Consider the following 11,446-nt stretch of genomic DNA (forward strand, 5'->3'; position numbering starts at 1 on the left):
CGCAACCCCACGCTCCATCACTCCCTCCGCCACCACACACACGCAACCCCACTCCCCTGCCGCTGCACACACACACGCAACCCCATGCTCCATCGCTCCCCCCGCCACCGCACACACACACGCAACCCCATGCTCCATCACTCCCCCCGCCGCCGCACACACACACACAACCCCACTCCCCCCGCCGCCACACACACACACGCAACCCCAGGCTCCATCATTCCCCCCGCCACTGCACACACATAATAGTCCAGATATCTACCTCAACTTTGATAAGTTTTACTATAGGCCACAGCAACGCGTGGCAGGGCACAGCTAGTAAAGTTATAATATTTTATTTTTTATAAAATGGAAACAGGAATATATCCTATGCAGGGTTACTATGACATTGTCTTTGAAGTGTGACACTATGTTTTATAAGGAAAATCAAAATAATACTCATGTAACACAATTTTATTATATTCTACAACTTGGTCCAGATCCATTGGTAATGGTTCACACTGATACTATAGCAGGCATGGGTGAACTTGAACCTGCCAGGTGTTTTGGACTTCAACTCCTACAATTCGTAACAGCCTACCGGCTATTAGAAATGTAGGAGTTGAAGTCCAAAACACCTGGAGAGCCAAAGTTCACCCACGGCTGCCCTATAGCCTGCATAGGACCAGAAGCTGAACCTGGAGGTTTAATCAAGGCTGATCTTGCTGAGCTTCCAAGATTAGATTGAATCTGGTGCTTTTAGGGTTCTTAGGCCAAGTGGTTCATATTCAAGATCCCTATGGTATATGTTCTGTAATCTAAAATTGTTCACAAGACTGGCCGAGATAGTGACACCTTTACTTTCTGATGAGTCAAAGTATGCAAATGTTGTTCCGAACACAAGATTATTTTAAAATGTTGTATTAAATTACCATGTGTATATGAAATAGACGAGATATTTTTCCTCTGGACCTGGGACCCATCTCCAAGATTTCTCATCATTAGCTTTGAATATGCATCAAATATGTTTCAGTGGCTTTAACTGTGAATCTTTTAATCCTTTTTGTCTTTAATTCTGTTTTAATATTTATATATTTTAAATTCTGCACTAACGTTTCTATGTTAAGCTGCCTTTACCTCTCCTTTTCGGAGTATAAATAAATACAATGTTAGGTGATCCCTCGTAGCCCAAGGATGATAGTCCTCCAAGTCTGATGTCTTGGCGGTGGGTTCGTAGGTGGCTGTGGAGCCCTATTCTTGATCTGCATGTTCTCTTGCAGTGAGGACATCGGTTTCCAGATGGAAGGCGGTCTTGGTCAGGTTTGGCTTGACGTGCCTTCCTCTTGGCACATTTCTCCCTTCTGCCCTTCATTTGTGGCTCTTCAAATTCTGCAGCACTGCTGGATACAGCTGACCTCCAGTTAGAGTGCTCAAGGGCCAGGGCTTCCCAGTTATCTGTGTATGTTTTTGAGGTTGACTTTAAAATGGTAATAATAATAATAATAATAATAATAATAATAATAATAAGCAAATAAGGGCATTCTAAACTTGGGGGATTGGGGGAACCAATCCTGCCCCAAGTGTTTTGGATAAGGGATGCTCCACCTCTAATATGAGCGTCTGAACCTATGACTTTTGGCATGTGGATAGTGTCTCAACGCAGCCATGGCACACTTTAACCAACCATCCATTACATTCCCAAGAAAGATGTTATGGTTTTGTTATTTAAGGTGGAAGAGACCAATAAGCAGAGGAATCATCTATTCCAGATGGGAGATATTTCTGGTTGCGAATTCAATAATAAAATGCATTTTCCTTGCCTATGTCCTTGGTATGCCTGGTGTAGCTCCTGAGCAACAGGCTGTATGTGAAGAGTGACACAATTGACAACGTTACAGGCTGAATATGATTGTCTTTCAGAGGTAGAGTTTGGTTGTGAACCCATATGTAAATGACTGGCTGTGAAAACCAACCTACACTGGATTCACATAGGGATGGAGATTTCCATATGAATGGCAGTCCTGAAAGGAGTTTGCTTGGCACGCCTTCCTCTTGGCACATTTCTCCCTTTCGCTCTCTGTTTGTTTTTCCAAATCCGAAAACAACCACAGCAGCATTTAACTGAGGGGTCCTATTATCAGGAGGAAATGCTGGCCTATAAAATAATACAGTAATAATAGTTTTCATCTCCTGAATTATTTATTTACCATATTTGTACCCAGCCTTTCTCACCCTGGAGGGGACTCAAGGCTGCCTTACAACAGACAGCAATTTGATGCCATACACACGTATATTAAAATAAACAGAGTTAAAACCAATAAATTAAAACATAAATTATTAAACAATAATTAAAATCATGCCATTCAAATCATAATCCAGGGCTGTTCCATTTGTCAATTACTTTGATTCATGGTTACTTATTGCGCTGCTCCAATTACTTGTCAAAAGCAAATCATAATCCATGGCCATTCCATTTGTCAATTACTTTGATTCATTGTTACAATTACTTTGATTCATTGTTACATTCAAATCATAATCCAAGGCCGTTCCATTTGTCAATTACTTTGATTCATTGTTACTTACTGTGCTGCTCCAATGACTTGTCAAAAGCTTGGTCCCAAAATCATGTCTTAAGTTTTTTTGCTGAAGGTCAGGAGAGAAGGGTATAGTGGGAGAAAAGCAGGAAGATGATGATGATTATAGCAATAATAGTAATATATAATTAAATCTATACACATAATAAAATCTATCTATACAAATAATAATTATATTCTATATTCTATCTATCAATACATACAATACACACATTATATAATACTAATACACATAATAAAAGTTAAAATCTATAGGTGTATGTGACAGGGGTGTCCACTTACACAGACAGCGTGCTTCCATCACATACTGCTTTAATCCACATTGCTGGGAAGCCATCAAAGCCTTCCCTCCAAGGACACAGCAGGTTACAATGAGCCACATCCCAGGATTCCATTATCTCTCCCTTGGTGTCAAATTTGCATGGCCCCACCCACTGCCTTTCCCTCCATCCTTATCTACCCTTGCCTACCATTTCCTAGAGCAGTGTTTCTCAACCTGTGGGTCAGGACCTCTGGGGGGGTCACGAGGGGGTTTCAGAGGGGTCACCAAAGTCCATCAGAAAACACACATTTCTGATGGGCTTAGGAACCCCCTTGGCATAGTCTTTTGAGTTTACAGTGCTCTCTGGATGTAGGTGAACTATATCTCCACTAAATCACTGTCAGTTCACCCAAATCCCTCCAGTATTTTCTGTTGGTCATGGAGGTTCTGTATGGGAAGTTTGGTTCAATTCCATCATTGGTAGAGTTCAAAATACTCTTTGATTGTAGGTTAACTATAAATCCCAGCAACTACAACTCCCAAATGTGAATGTCTATTTCCCTCAAACTCCATCTGTGTTCATATTTGGGCATATTGAGTATCCCTGCTAAGTTTGGTCCAGACCCATCATTGTTTGAGCCCACAGTGCTCTCTGGATGTAGGCGAACTACAACTCCCAAACTCAAGGTCAATGCCCATCAAACCCTTCTAGTGTTTTCTGTTGGTCATGCAAGTTCTGTATGCCACGTTTGGTTCAATTCCATCATTGGTGGAGTTCAGAATACTCTTTGATTGTAGATGGACTATAAATCCCAGCAACCACAACTCCCCAATGTCAAGGTCTATTTTTCACAAACTCCACCAATGTTTACAACTCCCAAACTCAAGGTCAATGCCCATCAACCCCTTTTAGTGTTTTCTGTTGGTCATGGGAGTCCCATGTGCTAAGTTTGGTTCAATTCCATCGTTGGTGGAGTTCAGAATGCTCTTTGATTGTAGGTTAACTATAAATCCCAGCAACTACAACTCCCAAATGACAAAATCATAATTTTTTGAGTGATGGTCACTCCTTGGGTTAGTAGGTTAGAGGCTGGATGGCTATCTGTCAGGGGTGATTTAAATGCAATATTCCTGCTTCTTGGCAGGGGGGTTGGACTGGATGGCCCATGAGATCTCTTCCAACTCTTTGATTCTATGATTCTAGGTGTCTTGTGTCCAAACTTGGCAGCAATTCGGCCAGTGGTTTTGGAGTTATATTAATCCCACAAACGAACATTACATTTTTATTTATACAAATTTTAAACTAGAACCCCTAAAATCCAATTGCTAGCTATTTAACATAGAACTTCACTCACCTACCTCCTACTCACGTTTTCTTACATAAACCTGTCATTACATTATTTTATTGGCCCAACGGCAGGCCTCCAAAAATTCATTTTTCCACATAATCACCATTGAGCTACCACAGACCGCCTGACTACCTCGAAGTGACCTTCTTTAAGATTATGATGTATTCTCAAAGCTTCCGCTCTGATCGTATTCATTGCTCCGAGTAAACAAAGAGAGTCATCACGCTTTAAAAAGCTATTTTTTTCAAGTGCTTACTTTATTATTCCCCCTGTTAAATTGAGTCGAAAATCCTCACGTGGTGGCTCGTGGGCTGTATGCAAATGAATCCGGTCGACGCGCTCTGAGGTTTCCGAGCGGTCCCAAAAGGTGCCGGTTCATGCTGTATATAGAATCATAGAATCAAAGAGTTGGAAGAGACCTCCTGGGCCATCAAGTCCAACCCCCTGCCAAGAAGCAGGAATATTGCATTCAAATCACCCCTGACAGATGGCCATCCAGCCTCTGTTTAAAAGCTTCCAAAGAAGGAGCCTCCACCACACTCCGGGGCAGAGAGTTCCACTGCTGAATGGCTCTCACAGTCAGGAAGTTCTTCCTCATGTTCAGATGGAATCTCCCCTCTTGTAGTTAATCTCCCCTCTTGCAATTAATCTCCTCTCTTGTAGTTATATAAGCCTTTATGGGCAACCCAATTGTCATGCCTTTTTTATTTTGGCAAGGGATGCTCAAGGAGCTCTTGCCAGTCTCATACATGATTCAAACTGCCAGGAACACTGAACCATTTTTTTCCCTGCAGCGAATATATTTTGAACTACACTGGGTTTTGTGATATTATTTTACATGGAAACAAATAGATTTGAGAGAACAATAGGTTGCACCTACTTTTTTCCTGCCCATGGCCGAATGTTATGGAATCCTGAGTGTTGTAGTTTACTGAGGTGGCAGCAGCACACTTTGACAGAGAAAGCTAAAGGCTGGGTTGCTGTGAATTTTTCAGGCTGTATGGCTATGTTCCAGTAGCATTCTCTCCTGCATCTGTGACTGGCATCTTCAGAGGTTCTGCAGGCAATGAGGCAAGTGGAGTGTATGTGTGTGTGTATTTGTGGAATGTCCAGGGTTGGAGAAAGATCTGTTGTCTGTTTGAAGCAAGTGTGGATGTTGCAATTGGCGAGCTTGAATCGCATGAGCAACCATGGAACAGCACAGTCAATCAGTAAGGGTAATCTGCATAGAAGTAGCCTGGCTTTTGTTGCCTGGAGGCACCCTCTGTTTGGGAGATGTTAACTGGTACTTGATTGTTTGCTGCCTGGGGTTCTCCTGTATCTGAGTGGTGTTCTTTATTTACTGTCTGCATTCTGGTGTTTTTTTTAATACTGGAAACTAGATTTTCCTCCCTTCGTTTAAATTGTTCATATGCTTGTGGATTTCAATGGCATCTCTGTGTAGCCTGACATGGTGGTTGTGAGAGTGGTCCAGCATTTCTGTGTTCTCAGATAATATGCTGTGTCCAGGTTGGTTCATCAAGTGCTCTGCTATAGCTGGCTTCTCTGGCTGAATGAGTCTGCCGTGCCTTTCATGCTCTTTGATTCGGGTCAGGGCATTGCTGCGTTTGGTGGTCCCTATGGAGACTTGTCCACAGCTGCACTGCGATCATACTCAGCCACACAATGTATTTTTTGCATTTTTGGCTGGCCCATTAAATGTATCATTGGGTTGTTGTGAGTTTTCCGGGCTGTGTGGCCATGTTCCAGAAGCATTCTCTCCTGACATTTCACCTGCCTCTTTGGCAGGCATCCTCAGACGTTGTAGGTATGTTGGAAACTAGGCAAGTGGAGTTTATATATCTGTGGAATAATGTCCAGGGTGGAAGAAGAACTCTTGTCTGTTTGAGGCAAGTGTGAATATTGCAATTGATCACCTTAATTAGCACTGAATGGCCTTGAAGCTTCAAAGCCTAGCTGCTTCTTGCCTGTGGGAATCCTTTGTTGGGAGGAGTTAGCTGGCCCTGATTGTTTCCTGTCTGGAATTCCTCTGTTTTCTGAGTGTTGTTCTTTACTGTCCTGGTTCATCCAACGATGAACCTGAAATTAACTTGGCACATAGACCCAACATGGCCAACTATGCATACAGAAGGGGTTTGGGGGTGAATGACCTTGGATCTAGAAGTTATAGTTAGAGAGCACTGAATGCAGTTGACGACGGATCTTGACCACACTTGGGACACAGACCCAACATGACCAACTGTGAATATTGGCAGGGTTTGGGGGTCATTGTCCTGGGAATCCAGAACTTGTAGTTCACCCTTATTCACAGAACATTGAACCCAGCCATCAACCTATCTGGACCAAACTTGGCACACAGACCCCAAATGGCCAACTGTGTCTACAGGCGGAGTGTAGGGTGATTGCTCTTGGCATATGGGAGTTATAGTTATTTATTTATTTCTTCATTTCCAATATTTCTATCCCGCCCTTCTCAACCCCTGAGGAGGGACTCAGGATGGCTTACAAACCGGCCACAATTCGAAGCCTCAATATAATACAAATATAAATAGCAACAGTTTAAAACAGTTTCAACTGACCACCTTCATTAGCATTTGAAGGCCTGGCTGAGCCTGGGAAAATCTTTTGTTGAAAGGTGTTAAGATGTGCCTGGTTGTTTCCTCTCTGCTGTTTTGCTGTAGTAATTTTAGAGTTTTTTAATATTGGTAGCCAGATTTTGTTCATTTTCAGGGTCTCTTCCTTTCTGTTGAAATTGTCCACATGCTTGTGGATTTCAATGGCTTCTCTGTGTAGTCTGACATGGTGGTTGTGCGAGTGGTCCAGCATTTCTGTGTTCTCAAATCATATGCTGTGTCCAGGCTGGTTCATCAGGTGCTCTGCTATGGCTGACTTCTCTGGTTGAAGTAGTCTGCAGTGCCTTTCATGTTCCTTGATTCGTGTTTGGGCAATGCTGCGTTTGGTGGTCCCTATGTAGACTTGTCCACAGCTGCATGGTATACGGTAGAAATGCAGGCGAAACGTCAGGAGAAATGCCTCTAGAACATGGCCCTATAGCTCAAAAAAAAACCCACAAGAACCTAGTGATTCCAGCCATGAAAGCCTTCGACAATAGTAAATAAAACATTAAGTTAAAAACACGTTAAAAACATTGTCATTGATCATATAGCCAATTTCAGTCTGGTTCAACATCCATGGTGCTGTCATGCTTGCTGTTCAAAGGCCTGGTCCAAGAGCCATGATTTAACCTCCTTCCTAAAAGAAAAGAGGGAAGAAGCCGACCTGCTCTTGCTGGGGAGTGAGTTCCACAGGTGTGGAGCCACCGCCGAGAAGGCCCTGTCCCTTGTCTTGTGAGGCTGGTGGACCAAGAGCAGGGCCTCCCTGGACGATCTTAAACTACAAGGCGGAACGTAGAGGGAGATACATTCGGACAGGTAAGCTGGGCCGGAACCATTTAGGGCTTTATAGGCCAAGATCAACACTTTGAATTATGCTTGGAAGTGGACTGGCAGCCAGTGGAGCGGGCACAACAGAGGGGTGGTGTGCTCCCTGTATGTCGCTCCAGTTAGTAACCTGGCTGCTGCACATTGGACCAGCTGAAGTTTCTGAACAGTCTTCAAAGGCAACCCCACGTAGAGCGTGTTGCAGTAGTCTATTTGGGATGTAACCAGAGCGTGGACCACCGTGGCCAGATCAGTCTTCCCAAGGTTCACATGCATCAAGAAAGCACTGAACCCAGTCATCAACTTATCTAGACCAAAGTTGGCACACAGACCAACATGGACAACTGAGAATACAGGTACCATTTGGGGGTGATTGACATTGGCATCAGGGAGTTATAGTTCACCCACACCCTGAGAACACTGAACCCAGCTGACGGCTGGTCTGGCCAAACACAGACCCAAGATGGCCAACTGCGAATATGGCATAGTTTGGGGAGACTTGACCCAAGATTTTTGGAAATTGTAGTTCACCCACATCTTTATGCGTTTTCTAACGCAGGTATGCATAACAAACAAAAGGACAATTAGTTTTTTCTTAGAAATACCACAACACAGCAGCAAACTGTGATTACCTCATTTAGGAACTGCATATTACTCAAGCTAGGACTGCATCTATCGTTATTCTACTACATTGTCGGCCCGACGGCAGGCCTCCAAAAAATTGTTTTTGGACCGCTAAGCTGTGGTGTTGGAGGAAAGGGTCATGACCTAATCGATCAGACCTAGAGCGATCACACTGGCAACTAGTTCTCCTTACGTTTCTGACACATACCAAGGATCCAGCGTCCTTCTTTCACGTCATGATGTATACTTAAACTTCCACTCCAGTAGTATTCTTTGCTCCTAACACACAATCAGAGTCGGAACACTTTAAAAGGTAATTTATTTTTTCAAGTACTTACCTTACGATTCCCCCTGTCAAATCGAGTCAGAAGTCCTCACGCGGTGGCTCATGGGCTGTATGCAAATGTCCCCGCTCTCCACGCTCTGAGGTTTCCGAGGCGGTCCCCAAGAGTGCCGGTTCACGCTTTGTTTAAAAATGCATGAGCCTTTATGGCAACCCAATGAATCTTCATACTTTTTTTTTTTAGCAATGCATGCTCAAGGAGTTTTCCCCAGTCCCATACATAATTCAAACTGAACTTATTTTTCTTTCTGTAGTCAATGTATTTTGAACAACACTAGATTCATAGAATCAAAGAGTTGGAAGAGACCTCATGGGCCATCCAGTCCAACCCCCTGCCAAGAAGCAGGAATATTGCATTCAAATCACCCCTGACAAATGGCCATCCAGCCTCTGTTTAAAAGCTTCCAAAGAAGGAGCCTCCACCACACTCTGGGGCAGAGAGTTCCACTGCTGAACGGCTCTCACAGTCAAGAAGTTCTTCCTAATGTTCAGATGGAATCTCATCTCTTGTAGTTTGAAGCCATTGTTCCGCGTTCTAGTCTCCAAGGAAGGAGAAAACAAGCTGGCTCCCTCCTCCCTGTGGCTTCCCCTCACATATTTATATATGGCTATCATATCTCCTGTAAACCTTCTCTTCTTCAGGCTAAACATGCCCAGCTCCTTAAGCCACTCCTCATAGGGCTTGTTCTCCAGACCCTTTATCATTTTAGTTGCCCTCCTCTGGACACATTCCAGCTTGTCAACTAAGTTGAGTGATATTATTTTGCATACAAACAAATAGAGTTAGGAAAACAATTGGTTGCATTTCCTTTTGATCTGCTCGTAGCATGTTATAGAGTCCTGGAAGTTGCAGTTTACTTTAATTTAGTTTAGTTGCAGTTTACTTTAGGTAAAAGGAAGAGGGGCCGACCAAGGGCAAGATGGATGGATGGCATCCTTGAAGTGACTGGACTGACCTTGAAGGAGCTGGGGGCGGTGACGGCCGACAGGGAGCTCTGGCATGGGCTGGTCCATGAGGTCACGAAGAGTCGGAGACGACTGAATGAATGAACAACAACACACCCTCTAAAAAGGCCCTGTCATACTACAGCTCCCATGCCTCCATAGCGTTGACTTATGGTATCAAAACTGCATTAATACAGCAATTAAAGGCAAATTCAGAGAAGCTTAACATATTACAATTTTATTATACAACTTATTATTTCTATCAACTAATTATAATTATTTTGAATGGATTAACATTATTAATTTATTATTAACGCTAAATTATCTTTATGTATTGTACATCTATATTTAATACTACTATAATATCATGAGCTCTGGCATGGGCTGGTTCATGAAGTCAAAAAAAGAGTCGGAAACGACTGAACGAATGAACAACAAATAATACCATGTATTTTCATACATATATCTTTATTTTGATTGTTATGTATTATCGCCATTTTTATTTATATAGATTAGCATAGCACAGGAGACAAGGTGGAACTGTCCCCTGGCCCCCTCTCTCTTCACTGGGGGGAGGGCCCCCCAGTTCAGAGTAGAGCAACTTAGAGAAACTTAGTAATTATTTTTGATCTTAGATTTCAAGATAAACTGCTGTTCTGGGCCAGAGTGAAGAGAGAGAGGGCCAGGGGACAGTTCCACCTTGTCTCCTCCGTATGTCATCAGTTGGGGAACCCTCCCCGCAGCACCAACTGCCGCTCTGAGCCAGAGTGAATAGAGAGGGGGCCAGGGGACAGTTCCACCTTGTCTCCTCCATATGTCATCAGTTGGGGACCCCTCCCCGCAGCACCAACTGCCGCTCTATTCACTCTGAGAGTGAATAGAGAGGGGGCCAGGGGACAGTTCCATCTTGTCTCCTGCATATGTCATCTGTTGCTTCACTACCTCTGAGGATGCTTGCCACAGATGCAAGCGAAATGTCAGGAGAGAATGCCTCTAGAACATGGCCATATAGCCCGAAAAAACCTACAACCACCCAGTGACTCCGGCCATGAAAGCCTTCGACAATACATTAACTCCCATCCTGTTGGGTCAATCCCCCTCAAATTCCAACACTATCATGTTGGGTATGTGTGCCAAGTTTAGTCCAGATCTATTGGCAGTTGAGTTCACACTGGCCCCTGAATGTGGGTGAACTCTAACTCCCATCATCCTGGGTCAGACCTCCAAATTGCAGCTGTAGGGTTGGCCATGTTGGGTATGTGTGCCAAGTTTGGTCCAAATCTATCATCTATGGGCTCCATAGTGTGAGGTAAACTAGAACTAGAACCGCATTTCTGTATATGAACCCACACGATCTCTTCGATCATCTGGAGAGGCCCTGCTCACAATCCCACCTTCATCGCAAGCACGATTGGTGGGGACAAGGGACAGGGCCTTCTCGGTGGTGGCCCCTCAACTCTGGAACTCACTCCCCAAGGACATTAGGCATGCCCCAACTCTGGCAGTTTTTGGGTGGAGCCTGAAAACGTGGTTGTTCCAGTGTGCCTTCCAAGAATAAGGAAACCCTAAGCAATATCTCCCTAAATGCACTTTATTAGTGATCTAGGATTATCTGCTCATTCCATCCCTCTCCAAATACCTATCCTAGTTATATGTCACCTGGTCATGCCCAGCATTATTTTTTTTAATATTTTAATATTTTAATCATTACATTTGGCCCTGCCACAGGTTTTTAATGTGTCATGGTGTTACTGTTGATGTTTATTGCTTTGTTTATGAGTTATTTATTGTCTGTATTGCTGTTGTTGTTGTTTTATTGTTGTATTTGGGCTCGGCCTCTTGTAAGCCGCACCGAGTCCTTCAGGAGATGGTACCGGGGTATAAATAAAGGTTTATTATTATTGTGGGGA

General features: G+C 43.5%; 1 long non-coding RNA gene across 1 annotated transcript; it reads right to left on the reverse strand.

Annotated features, from left to right (window-relative positions):
• Positions 1-612: 612 nt before the first annotated feature.
• LOC137096034 (uncharacterized) lies at positions 613-9,008 on the reverse strand. The gene is made up of 3 exons (XR_010909145.1): positions 8,587-9,008; positions 2,563-2,622; positions 613-2,134 (listed from the first exon to the last, which is right to left on the reverse strand). It is a non-coding gene; the product is annotated as an uncharacterized lncRNA (long non-coding RNA).
• Positions 9,009-11,446: the final 2,438 nt, after the last annotated feature.

The sequence above is a fragment of the Anolis sagrei genome, chromosome 1 (genome assembly GCF_037176765.1).
Source record: "Anolis sagrei isolate rAnoSag1 chromosome 1, rAnoSag1.mat, whole genome shotgun sequence".
Lineage (NCBI taxonomy): Eukaryota > Metazoa > Chordata > Lepidosauria > Squamata > Dactyloidae > Anolis > Anolis sagrei.